Source organism: Lissotriton helveticus, chromosome 7 (genome assembly GCF_964261635.1).
Source record: "Lissotriton helveticus chromosome 7, aLisHel1.1, whole genome shotgun sequence".
NCBI lineage: Eukaryota > Metazoa > Chordata > Amphibia > Caudata > Salamandridae > Lissotriton > Lissotriton helveticus.
The window spans coordinates 562,216,395-562,231,103 of record NC_136068.1 but is presented as its reverse complement, the minus strand read 5'-3'; the positions used below and the strand labels follow the sequence as shown (position 1 = coordinate 562,231,103).

General features: G+C 43.9%; 1 protein-coding gene across 1 annotated transcript in view; it reads right to left on the bottom strand.

The window, feature by feature from the left end:
* The window catches only part of PHGDH (phosphoglycerate dehydrogenase), a 175,411-nt gene that overhangs the window by 18,434 nt on the left and 142,268 nt on the right, over positions 1 to 14,709 (bottom strand). The gene's annotated exons all lie outside the window — the stretch shown is intronic.

Below are 14,709 nucleotides of genomic sequence, written 5' to 3'. Positions count from 1 at the left end.
CATCAGTGAGGTGTAGCTTGAGTCCTGTCACAGTGAGCTCAGAACCCATCTCTGCGCATACCTGCCACAATTAAGAGTGTCCACTGATGCAAACAATACGGTGATGGAGGGAAGGAATGCTTGAATTAATCTCAGCCGCTGGCAATCGTTTGGGGGCCTATTTCAACACCATCATGGTTTTTGCCCATTACGCCACTCTTGACAGAGACTTGCCACATGCAAATCAGTCTTGGCCCTAGTCCAGCCGCAAGAGCCCAGCTGATTTAGATATGGCTACTTCCTGTTTGTGAAGGCATGGTGGGTAAAAGCACTCTTTACTGGAAAGCAGCCTGATAAATTACAAGCGGCTGAGAGTAATTCAAGTATCTCACCCACCACATTTTTGTTTTCCTCAATGCAATGCACGAAGTGCAACAGGTATTCCCAGACGTGGGTCATGTGCTCACTATGCCATAGAACTCCAGCTATACATTAGTAATCAGGCCTGAACAGCCAAATCCAGTCTAAGGTTGCTTATCTTGTTGCTCAGATATGATATCCTGCATATAGCTGATTCCTGTCTGAGGTGCCATGTTGTGCGCACACACAATGGAATGGAATGCGTCCCAAGTAATTATGAGTGGCTGAGATTAATGCAAGCATCCCATACATCACTTGTTTGTTTTTCTCATACGAATTGTCGGCAGAGATTCTTTTTTTTCTCCCATACAAATTTCCAAACATATAAACAGCAGAAATCGGGGTACAAGGCATACAGCACATCGGGTACGATTCAGATCTACATTGGAACAGTAAAACGACAGGCAAACAATTTGCAGAAACCCAAACATAAGGTATGAACTTCTATGGCGTTTCACCATCCCCCACCCCATGTGCATCTCGAACCCCCTAATCGTCTCGTTATTCTCTCTCACTCTCTGGACGCCACAGTGGACCCGGGTTGAGGAAGGTGCCACAGAGGCCCCTCCAAGTTGGAAGATCTTCATGGAGTTTGTCATCTTGTCTACTAAGTTTCATATGGGACTCTTCTGCTAAGGGCCATTCCTGAACGTCTTTGTGCCAACGGTCCAAGTCAGGTGATCTCTGGGTCAACCATGGGCCATAGTCGTATCCAATAATCCGGCATAGTGCAGGAAGTGACCGGGACCCAACATAAATGTGGCACAAGCCTCTGCAAATTATATGAAGGTCTCCCCTGGGTACAAATCCCCAATAAGTTCACACCCACCTTGCGTTATGCCCAGTAGGACATGTTGTCCACCATCTGTCGTATGGGTTTGAGTATCTATATCGGTAGTTCTCTGTGGTACGGGCCACTCGAGCAAAAATTCTTGATGTGCTCCTGTGTTCAGATGTTTTCTATAAGGAGTTTATTCTAGCAGATAATTACTTTTTGCCACCTGGTATTAACTTCAATTCAGTCTTGAATTGTGTACATCCTACCATTTATGGCATCTCTGGAGGAGAAAGGATTAAAATGGCTACCTTCTGGTTGGTATTTGGTGGTCCTATAGTCTTGCATTTTAACCCCGGATCAAGAGTTCCTCCTCAAGCTTCCAGTGGTTGCAAGGTTCCTTTAAGGGGTTGCAGAAAAAGTATCCACCAGTACACTTCATAGTACCCTAGTCCTAGAAAGATATAAGGGCTAGATGTACGAAGTATTTTTTCTGAATTGGGCCAATACGACCACAAAAATGCTTTTTGTAATGTGCAAATACCAAAGAAAGAATCGCTATTTGGAAGGGGTGTGTTCAAGGTATCCTTTCTAAATAGGGAATCTGAATGCTATGTACTACTGTTTTGCAACTGAAATACGGTCACAAAACATTTGCACTTTACCACCAATTAAAAGTTGGTAATAACACTTTTGCAAACGGGAAGGGGTACCTTTACAGCTTTATTTAAAAGCAATTACAGATACGATGGTCTGCAGACCCCAGTAGGCTACCATCCCTGTGATCGTAGTGAATCCTACTGGAAGAACATATTGTGACCCAACTCATTAATATTCATGAGACAAGTCTATTTGCGACCCACTACGAATCACTATTTTGGCAATCAGGGCCAGATGTCGCTTTAGTACATTAGTAATACTGATGACCAAATAGCGATTTGCAAAAGATTGCTATTTGGTAACCGCTATTACTAATGTTCGTACATCTAGCCCTAAATGTGGTATGCATTTTCCTAATGAGATATTTGCTAGAACCCTTGCATGCTTGGCCTCTCAAGTTTCTGACATGAAAAACAATCTTTTTGCTGGCGGACGCCTCAACTAGGATGTGGAAAAAGTGAATGCTCTTATAGCTTCTGAAAGTACAAACTAACTATGCAAGAGAAGCCATCCATCTAGTCTAAGGTCTTATCGAAATTTCACCCCTTGCAGGTTATGACTTCATCAGATTTCTTCCCTGTTCTTCATCTCTTTTAGGAAGAAGAAAGACTTGTTATATATGACCCTCAGGGGTCTCTAAGCAGATGACAATCTTTTTGCAACTTTTGATGGCTCCTCTAAAGGGAAAGCTAAGAGGTGTCAATTCAGATCTAGATGGATTACTTCGTGAGTCGAGTATTGCTATAAACTGGCCGGTAAAACGTGCTCTAAGGTTTTCCATGCCCACCTTGTGAGAGGGGAGGCTGCCACCTTCACCTTGTTGTGTGCTGTACTGGTTGAGTTTGCTCCAATTTGCCTTGCATTATTGACAGAATGTCCAGGGCAAAACACAATCCCCCCTTGTGTAGGGCGGTTTCTCAGAGCTTTATGAAGGTTTCCACTGGTATCCTCAAGCCTCCTCCGTTCAGTTGCTCTAGGAGTAGTTAATACAGGAGCGAATATCTACTAGAGAGCAACTTACCTGTGGTAATGTTTCTTCGCATTGAAATAACCGCTCCATTGAATTCCTTGACGCCCTCCCTCCTTCTGTCTTCTGTGGCGCTCCTTATTACAATTATTTCTCTTTGGCTTCGCCCATCATGCACTTGTCCTCTATGAGTAAGTAGGAAAAAGGGTGGAATGGACGTTGCCAGCCCCCGCTGCAACATAGGACTCTGATGTCCATTTTGCCTTTCCAACACTTCAACCAAACTTGTGCAGGGTCTTCGGGTACTGCTGAAAAAAGTACCTGGCGCGAGGCTGCCACTTCTATTGAAGCATTGCAGTTATGACGTAGGAGGATAAGAATACTTAATTAGTTCATGAAAGATCCCATCTGATAGGGTGCACTTCCAGGAAAAAATTAATAATGTAGAGTTAAAAAAATGTTTAACAATCCCAAGATAGCCTTCTAAAATGGAGAGCTTGTTTGTTTACATTGCAAAGTACCGTACATGCAATACAAAAGTATACCCATGTGTTATGATACTTATTATAATCTAGCAAACAAACAGGGACCTGAAATCATTTTGTGGATTGCATTGTTATCTTCTCTCATCTCCTGGCGAAATAGTGGTACAGAAGGGCACAAATGTCAGTACAGAAAATAAACAAGGGATAAGATTATTAAAAATCAACCTGCGTAAAGCACACCTTCTGGATCAATATACTTGTCCACCTAGCAATGGGTTTGTGTTGTAAATCATTTTGAGGGTCTTTAGCGTGTTTCTCTTTAGACAAAACGTCCAAGGTCTATTTAAGTCCCAAGTAAAGAAGGTTTGGATGCTCCTAACAGAAGCTTATTAGTACGTCTCAACATGTTAAAATTTGCGAATGTTTTTTCAATAGAGGTTTGCTTTCTTTAAATATTTATTTATTTTACTGTTGGTATTGTTACTCTGCTGAACCTATATTTCTGTAACCTCATGATATTCCTCAAAAGTTTATAGAGACAGTTGTCATCAGTAAATTAGCAGGCCTTTGCATTGAGAAACGCCTCAGCAATTTGCAAACAATTTTAAAACATCAATGGAAAGAACCTCAAAGATGTAGATTACAATGAGAATTAACTGAAGGATAATAGAACACCAAGAGGTATTTGATGACATGGATTTGGAAGTGTGGCTCACTGGTTAGAAGCGGCAGACCCTGAAGCAGAGATCAGCCCGGGACCAGGGTTCAATTCCGGACGCTGCAGGGTCTTGGGTCAATGTCCGCGGACTCGATAATTCTCGCCGAGGTGCCTACGCTAACCATGGGTCCCACTCTGTAACTCTGGGCAATAGCTTGCTTAATCTCCACAACGGCCCCATCAGCGCCGGGGATGCCTGGCTTCACCTTGGAGGTGCCCAGGAGGGACCATCTCACAGGGAAAGCCAGGACGGGTTCCCCAGCGGTATACAGCGCCAGGACACTCCGAGATGGAGTAACAGTGCGCTTTACAAGTATACTTACTTTACATGGAGGTGGGAACTTATATTCATCCACTCTCTGCCAAGCACTAGTGGCAACTCCTCCGCAATGGCAGTGGAGCGTCGCCCCACTTCCTGGCCCAAAGCCAGCAGATGAAAAATAAAACCATGTTCTAGCATTGCTTTATTTTTCATTGCCGGCTCTGAGCCAGCGCTGTAGGGAGGGGAGGGGCCAAGGCATGGGGGGGGGGGGGGAAAGAGGAGAGCTATATGCTGGACTGTTCCCATGAGGCACAGGGTCAGACTGCTTTGCATATAGCCAAGTCTTAACTGGGGTGGCAGAGTGGGCTAAAGAACGGTGATGGATCAAACCCAGATCTTTTGACTGGGTGTGAGTGTTTGATTGGTTCAGATGCTCCGTCCATCACCACCCCCTTTTGTACCGCTTTTGGCCGCCATAAGTGTGGCAGGGTATGCTCAGACGTGAGTCCCTTGCTCACTTTGCCACTGGATTCAAGCAAGCCGGGCTGAAGACGGCTGGAATGCCAGAAACCGGTCCTCGGAAGCTTGTTTCCGGTCCAGGGAATGCATGGCTTGGCAGTCGGGCTGGACTGTTCCCATGAGGCACAGGGTCAGACTGATTTGCATATAGCCATGTCTGAACTGGGGTGGCAGAGTGGGCTAAAGAACGGTGATGGATCAAACCCTGATCTTTTAACTGGGTGTGAGTGTTTGATTGGTTCAGATGCTCCGTCCATCACCACCCCCTTTTGTACCGCTCCTGGCCCAAAGCCAGCAGATGAAAAATAAAACAATGTTCTAGCATTGCTTTATTTTTCATTGCCGGCTCTGAGCCAGCGCTGTAGGGAGGGGAGGGGCCAAGGCATGGCTGGGGAAGAGTAGGGCTATATGCACGCCCTAAGTGTGCATATGTGTCTCAGGCCGACTAAAACACACATGCGCAGTTAGGTTTCTCCAGCCCAGCTTCATTGAGCAGCCGGGCTGGATTAACCCCACAGACTCCCTGACCTGAGCGGAACGTCTTTCCAGCCTGCTCAGGCCAAACCCGGCGCTGCTCTGCAGCACGGTGATTGGATCGGGTCTGTCCCAGGGGCTGCTGGGATCAGGAAGAGGAGACGCAAAGCAACGTGGGAGGCAGCAGGCGGCTCCAGGTAAGTTCTTTAAAAAAAAATTATTATATCATGAAGCGACCCCTCCCCCGTTCCCTTCACCAGCTCCACCACCCTTTGTTTGTGGCAGCCGCCACTGCCAAGCACACATGTAACCACCCATTCACCCATCTTCTCACAGTCACCTACCAATGCACTGAGCTAATTGGTTTTCCATTCACAGATATTAATCTACCTAAGCGGATGCATCCAAGCATTCATCCATAAACAAACATATTGAAGATTGAAGCATTCATCCATCCACCACCTCTAATGATACATCCCTCTACCCAGGGACAGTCATTCATCCACACACAAATACGTGCGCCAATCTGGCTGTACATCTGTCCTGCTACAGCCACATCCATCCACCTACCAACCCAACCAGTTTTATACAGCCACAGTCGTCATGAATACATCTAGACTAACATCTATCCACTCATTTATTCAACACCCGCAACGGTGTATGCCTTTGCATGTTGTCAGACTGTCCGCCTCTGAATCTATTAAATGCATTTATACACATGCCTGTACGCGTTATCCAAACACATCACACATTCACGTTCAGCCATTTCAAAGCACATACCCATTAAGACAGACCCCTTAGCTTTGTCAATGCTTCTTAAAATTCGATTATTAGCACATACAGGAATTCAAAACTCTTCTTCAGTTCGAAACGGAGGAAAATATCCCGTGTTCTGTAAATCGGAGAAACGTCTTACTCTAGGAAAACAATTCACATGGAGAGAAGCGCTGCAAGGTGGGTGTAGACTATGCACCATAGGTCTCCTATTGTTTGACAGTGTCTAAGATGTAAGCAGGACTTAAATACAAATGCTATTCTGTGATATCAAGCAAGTGATTCTAGCCCAATGGGGAATAGGGGAAACTCCCAATTACAGATTACGGCTGTACCGAATATGGGAGTTGATAAATCTAGACAAGATCTCCATGACTCTGGAGCAAAAAGGGGCTGTATGTTATCCACTGTGACAACCTTGCTTGACAGTTTTGGTGACAAAATTCAAAGAAATAACGTGTCCCTGATGTCTTTAATTTCTGCAAATCACAGCTGGATTCCAGCATACGGGGCACAATGGATTCAAGAGAAGTTGGACATTCCAACATGGGGTCAACAATACAAAATGTAGAACTATATTATAGCCCAACAGCTAGTTGCCGAGGCATATACCAGTTGTTAATGGTCTTGAACCAGAATTATACTCCTGAGGTGCCTGCCTATAACAAGAGAGAGGCCCTTTAATAAATGGTACAGCTTGAGGCAGAAGGGCTATAAGGCTAATAGAACATTCCACCTACTGAGGGTATAATGTTTTAAATTAAAAAGGGAGGAACAGAAAGACAAACATTGAAATGTCGGAGCAGAAGGCTTATACCAGATATTATTAGCTCTGAGCAACTTCATTGTCTTCAATGGAGCGCCCAATATTCCAATGTTCTAATATAGCCTTATAGTATACTGGCCATTAAAGGCCCGCACCAGCGTTAAAGACCTACATCAAATGCATAAGCCGTTAGCAAGGGCGCTGGACATTAATGCAGGTATAGCCCAGCTAGGAAGGGCTATAAGGCTATTAGAACATTCCGCCACTAGAGGGCAGAATGTTCTAACAAATAAAACAAAGGCCTCATGGGGCCCAAGGGGACTAAAATTTCCCTCTGGCTCCAGTCCTTTTTTCACAGGAACAGCTGTGAACGACAAACATTGGAATGTTGAAGCTCCAGGCTTTTACCCGCCATTGGAAGCCTAGAGCACTCCATTGTCTTCAATGGAGCTCCCAACAGTCCAATGTTCTAATAATTGTTAGAGACAATATCAGGAGTCACGTTCTTTAAGAATTACATGAAGATCGGACAACTCACACAGTGGTGCTCTGTCACATAATATTAGCTCCTTTCATGAATCACACAGCGAGGAGTCGATATTACACAGTGGAGATTGAAAACAATCACAAACAGTGGATTTCCAGAGCTCTTCTTTCAAGGCTTTGAACAGCCAATGTCTATTAAGGTGTGAAAACACCCCAGGACACCGACACCAGTCTAAGCAAGCTCTTTTTTGGTGTCGGGGGCAGGATGGGGTTTAGTGGGGGCGAGAAAGAAAAGGTGCCCCATAGGTACTTCTCTGTTTTAGGTTCCGCCCCCTCAAAGGACTTGCCCCGCCTCACACGGTTAATTTTTTTTTTTTTAGTTGGCATGTCTGTTACGTGATACTGCCTGGAGGGGATGCTACCGGACAGGGAATTAAAAGGATATTTGGTTCACTGCTATGTCTCTTTTACCTTGCCTGCCAGATGGTGTAGACCAGCATACGTGCCACACAATAAAAAAATAATTTTTCTATACAAGGCCTGTTTTTAAAAAAACAAGAATAAATGTCTAAGACAAGTTACAAAATCTTAATCATTTCCTGCAGGGAAAGTAATGCTTTACCCAATCACTGCATGACAGTGCAACAATGTATTTTTAGAGCCATCTCTGCCCATGGGCGAAAGGTGAGGAGTTAATCTGCACCTCTGTAGAAGAGCGCATGTCCCTGATTGGTCATGGCTTGGAACCTGCCACTGAATCTGGTGCTACTCAAACATATGAAGGACGGAGTGCTGAATAAATCATACATTCACCCCCAGTCAAGAGATCTGGGTTAAATCCATCATTCTTTTGCTCACCATGCCACCCCAGTTTAGATCCAGGGGGTGAATGTTTGATTTATTCAGCACTCCGTCCATCATTTGTATGATTTGCATATGGCTGGGTCTAAACTGGGGTGGCATGGTGAGCAAAAGAACGATGGATTTAACCCAGATCTCTTGACTGGGGGTGAATGTTTGATTTATTCAGCATTCCATCCATCATTTGTTTGTGTAGCACTTTTCACCCTAAGTGGGATGGGTATGCCCAGACGTGGGTCCCTTGCTCACTGTGCCACTGGATTCAGGCTTTTAAAAAAAAAGAATTTTTAATAATAATTACCGTTCTAAATCAAATTTAAAATAAAACATTCTTGTCCGGCTGGACAAAAGTCATTTCACCTATCAAGTGCATGAAAATTGTTTTGTCTGTCCTCACAGACTATCTGTTTTCCAAAAATAGGGACCACTGTCTTGTAAAATATGCTACTACCCAAGGTCCCTATACTATACCTTCTGGGTTCCCTTGTTTGTGTGTAAAAATATTTAGCGCAATCGCAGGATTGCAAGGGATTTAGCCAATCCTAGCCCCCTTTCTCTCAGGTGGGTTCTCCCCTTCCCAACCCTCGTTAGGGTCACTTTATATTTTTCCTCACTGGTCCTTCTTCTTAGGCATGTCTGACCCTCACCCACCTTTATATAATTTGGAATACATTAACAAAATTTTAGGAGGTCCCTCCCTCCTCTCAGATTCAACAGAAACATTAACAGGGCCCAGTACTTCACTTACAGCTGATTTAGAAAAACTAAAGAAAAAAGAAGTACGCCTAACCTTAATGATTAGATTACTTACAGACTACCTTAGATCAAATACCATCCCCCTAGGTTTACAGGTACGTAACGTACCAGGGGTCTTCACCAACAACCCTAAATACCTAAACGGCTTTAGCTACATTAGCACCACCTGCTCTAGGCATTGGATGGTGCTAGGTGTTGATATTGCTACCGAAGAACTTCAAACATTAAATATTGAAATAACTGACCTAGAAAAACAGATAAAAGACGCCAACACCAGCTCTGAATCCAATAAACTCCTCAAGCAAATCAACAAAACTATTGAAGACTTCCATAAAATAGAGTTAAACAAAAAAACAATCAAAGTTAAGAAAGACAAAGAATTTCAGTGAAGAAAGAGCTTACCCATATCTAGCTGAAGATTTCTATACCAATCGTCCGTACAACGGTCCCCCAAACCAGAGACCTTGGGGAAGATACAACAAGAGACAGCAACAAGTAGGATTCACTGACAGTTAAAGTCCACATTTGTAAAGCGCACAATCACCCGTAAGGGTCTCTAGGCGCTGGGGGGCCGTCGGGAAGATTAAGCGAGCTATTGCCCAGAGTCACATGGTGCTGGGCTGACCTGCCGCCGGAGCCGGGGATCGAACCGTGGTCCCCAGATTCCGGAGTCAGTCGCCCTGGCCGCGGCGCCACACCTCTTCCGTTCTCCTCGGGACAGTCACACCTCTTCCGCTGACTCCTCGGGACAGTCCGATCAAAGTGACAGCCCGGGACCTTCCAACCGGAATTTTTTAGAAGGAGGGCGGGGCCAACCAAGAGGCAGGGGCAAACAACAACAACCATGGTCCAAACCATCGAACCCCCACGGAGAGCGATTCACACGCCGCCAGCACTACCGGTGGTAGCGACCCCTGATCAAACCTCCAGTAACAACACTAATATACTAGAAAGCGGTCTCCTCCCTATTTTCAATCTCACAGATCATAACTTATCAAGCAATGAAATCTCACTGCTGAGTAAGGGTCTCTCATTTGTCCCAACAGTACGTCCTAATTTTCAGGACATACAAACCGAACTCCTAAGGTTTTTCAGAAAAATCAGGCTAAAAAGTTTTTTCATTCTTAACCCTGCCTTACCCAAGTCTCCCAATACTCCTTTCAAGCCACCATCTAAATTTAGCCCCTCAGCTGGTATGATTCCACCGGAGATATTAACTTTTGAAAGACTTGTTCTCAAAGACCTAACCACTCTAGAAACGAAAAGATCCTTCGTGCCTTACAATATCTCCCTAGAGGAGAAAAACGCTATAACCACCCTCAAAACTAATCAGTCCTTGGTGATAAAACCCGCGGATAAAGGGGGCGGAATTGTAATTCAGGACATTGAAATCTACAAAAGTGAAATCCAACGCCAACTAAACAACAGGGACCATTATTGCAAACTGCCTCGCAACCCCACCAGTGAAATTCAGGAACTGATTAACAAAGTAACTACAGAAGCCTGCGAATTAGGCTTCCTGTCAAAAAAAGAGTATGAGTTTCTTAATACAAAATCTCCAAGGACACCGGTTATATACGGTTTACCCAAGATCCATAAGAATCCCACATCTCCCCCAGGTCGCCCCATTGTTTCGGGCTGTGGCTCAGTGCTTGAGCCACTCGGGCACTATATAGATTTTTTCATTAAACCATTTGTCTCTGATACAATCTGTTATATCAGGGACAGTATGGCAATGATAAATCTTATAGAAGATTACCCGTTTGATCCCACATCCAGCACTATGTGTACGCTGGATGTGGAGTCATTATACACTAACATCCCGCAATTTGAATCTCTACGTGTGATTGAAAAGGTTCTAGAAACACGTATGCGCCCCCACAATGTTCCATCTATATTTATCCTCCAATTGTTGGAAATTTGTTTAACCAAAAACTTTTTCCTTTTTGATGGACAGTTCTATGGCCAGGTTAGGGGTACCTCCATGGGAGCTATTTTTGCCCCAAACCTGGCCATATTGTACATGGACCATCTAGAGACTAGCAGCATTCTGAATACATCGAACCCTTTTCTGAATGGCATCTGCCTTTGGAAAAGGTATATCGATGACATTTTTTTGGTGTGGAATGAATCCGCAGACAACCTTGTTGGTTTTCAACATTGGTTGAATAACAGTGGAGGTCTGAAGTATACCCTGTCCTCCAACAAGGAATCAATCCCCTTTCTGGACTTAGTAATTAAACACTCTGAGGGTCGTCTCACGACCTCATTGCATCGCAAGCCCATTGAGCGCAATACTTTGTTGGCCTACAACAGCAACCATCCACGAGCGCTGCGAGACTCTTTACCATTCTCGCAGTTTCTGCGCATTAGACGCAACTGTTATTTTAAGGAAGACTATTTTACTGAGGCAAAGATACTCAGTAAGAAACTTAGAAACAGAGGCTACCCTCGTAAACTTGTGCGCCGCTCTTTGAAAAGGGCCTGGTACTACCCACGAGAAAACCTCCTAGAGCCCAGACAAAAAACAGACGAAGAAAAATTAATTTGTGTCACCACTTTCTCGCCAGTGTCTAATCAGATCAGAAAGAGTGTGCTTAAACATTGGTCGGTGCTGAATGCCGGCACATTAACAATAGAACGCCCCATGTTCGCCTTTAAAAGGGCAAGAAATATTAAAGATCATTTGGTGAGGGCAGCTCTTCCTCACCAACAATTAAAAACAACTTTAAATGATGCATGGAACCTTCCCCCACTTACAGGACACAAAAAATGTGGGAATTGTGTCTGCTGTGATTTTACAATTGAAGGCCAGTTTTTTTAATATAAGACCATAAAATATGCACGGAAATGTTTTTCAAACTGTAATTTTACCAATCTGGTGTATGCTAACTTATGCCCTGCATGCTTATCTATATAGGCCAAACAAGCCAAAAGGTGAAACTGAGAATAGGACAACACCGCAGCAGGATCCGATGTCAAACACCGAATGCACCCTTGGTTGAACATTTTGCCGAAATGGGCCACACTGAAAAGGACATTCTCTGGACAGTGGTGACAATGATTAAACGACCCCCCAGAGGGGCAGACATTGCAAATTTGCTCAACAAAGAGGAACTTCGTTGGATTTTGAAATGTGATAGCATTAGATATGGGCTCAATCGCCAGGAAGACTGGACTTCTTTATTGTAGTGCTTAATTACATTGCTTTAATTCAAGATCCAAAAGATTTCGCGTCGCTCTGAACCCAGCACCAATGTTTTAATTTTAATACATGACCGTTGATCTGTAATTTGTGCCCCAAAAATATCATTTGCGGCTCGCTCCCCTTGAAGCGTCACCACGAGCACCAGCTTTATTATTTACCACTTTAGCCACTCCAAAATGGCCACCATGATTACCGGCACTTGAAACACCTCTGCACTATGGTTAGTCCCTTCTCCATTTCCACGCACCACGAGGCTTAATAGCCTTCAGCACAGACCAGTTACTCGCCGGTCGATTGCCACTGCTGCTCGGTCTCTAAGGCAAACAAGTAAGTGTACCTTCCTCATTTCCTGTCCCACGCTAGTATCAGGAACCCATATGCATTTATTTCCCTCATTTTTCTGATTCCATGTTGCTATTATCTCTCTTATAGACGCCATTGAGCGAACCTTCACACGAGCCATTGGGCTCTTCTTTTGATCCTTGCCGGGGCAACAGTGTGCCTCGCTACCCGGTAATTATTCCTATGTCTCATTCACCACGGCTGTTTCTTAAAAATAACGTTATGTTCACCAAGCTCACACCGCAAACCGTTTTTCTCCATAGAGAATCCAAATTAAAGTCTGACCGAGCCTATCCTGGAATACGGCCACATTAAGCCTCCATTTAGGTAACCTGCCATCCAGTAGCATGCTCCACACGCGCCGCCCGAACTGCCCACACGTTTTCACACGCCCGCAGTATAGCAATAAGCCACAGCATGAAAATCTACCACTGCCGCTCTTGATTCACATCCACAAAGCATGATGCAAAACGAATTGTTTACAGAACTTGACATTTTAGTACTGTCTGACAAGTTCATAAGAGTTGGTATAAACTCTCTCGCCCTGAGAGATCTTTAACTCTCCACAAGCATGGATCTTCATTTACCACCAAATCATGCTGCATGCTAGTATCGTTTTTGACAGTGCACCCGCCGCCAAAACCCTCACAATGGTTATGAGATTTATACAGTAATTTAACATGCCTAAAACTGACAAAATACTCTTTTTATTTCTGTTCCCCTTTTTCTTCCTATTTTTAAATGTAATTGTTTTATGTACAGTATTGTGACTAAAGGCTTAGTGTAAATATAATGGTTAAGACAACAACTGTCATTTCCTGTCCTGATGATGATGCCCTAGATTAAAATACGGCATCGAAACGTCGTCGACCTCTGAACCCCCAAATGCAATATATGACTGAAATATTATCATTTGCAGTGGAGTGTTGTAATGAAATTTAAAATCTGTAACAACTGATTAATTGTATACAGATGCAATTTTTTGCTTTGCCCTCTTGGCCACTATTGTTGTGTTGTTTTGCCTTGTCTTGTATTGTATGGGTCACGGCTGTGCCCACTTGATACCAAATGGTTCTTCCATTTTCATAATTACCGTTCTAAATCAAATTTAAAATAAAAAATTCTTGTCCGGCTGGACAAAAGTCATTTCACCTATCAAGTGTATGAAAATTGTTTTGTCTGTCCTCAGAGACTATCTGTTTTCCAAAAATAGGGACCACTGTCTTGTAAAATATACTGGATTCAAGCTAGCTTGGCTGAAGAAGGGTGACATACCCTGAAACAGGTCCCAGGATGCTTGTTTCCGGTCCATGGAGGACCCGGCTTGGCAGTGCGGTCTGGACTGTTCCCATGCGGCACAGGGTCAAGACATATTTGCATATGGCTGGGTCTAAACTGGGGTGGCATGATGAGCAAAAGAACAATGGATTTAACCCAGATCTCTTGACTCGGGGGGAATGTTTGATTTATTCAGCATTCCGTCCATCATTTGTTTGCGTGCATCTGGTGGCAGCATCAGAGCGGAAGGTACCCTGATCCAGCCTTCTTTCTAGCTTTTTTTTTGTGTTCAAATCGTTTTTATTAGACAATAAAGGGGAAAGGGGAAAAGAACCAGTTGTGGACCAATAATACATACAATCATGTCATTACATTGTTGAGATCAAAGAAATAAGAATTAAGAATAACAAATAAGAGAGATAATAAATAATAAATAAGCAATAAAGTGGAGTAACACATCGCTCGATCCAGAGCCACACCATAGGACGGGTATACAGCCAAGCATAAGGATGACATTGCGACACGAGAAGACACTGTATTTACAGTAGGTGTGTCCGAAATGGTTATGACAAACCGATTACAGTTCCGCAGTACGATGTGAGGGAACAGCATCCCCGTGCTCTCGGTGTGGGTTTGATTAACAGTTAGTTTTCCAGAATAAAATATACAGCATGTAAGCAACCGTCTTGTTCATGCATATTATGTCAAGAATATGGCTTATGAAACCACAATGGATCTCAACAAAGCAATTGCAAAATCATACCGATAGAGTATAGTAATATGTTGAGTAACTATAGAGTAGCAGTATGTCTCCGGGTGGGCACTCATCGGGCGTTCTCGGGTGTCTAGTGCTTACTTGGGCATTTACGGCGGGTCAAAGGAAAAGGAGGCTATGTCCAGGGAGGTCCAGAGTCTCTTGTTGGTAACTTGCCAGGGAGAAGAGTGTAAAGCAGGACTGTCTACTCCTCTGATACAGGAT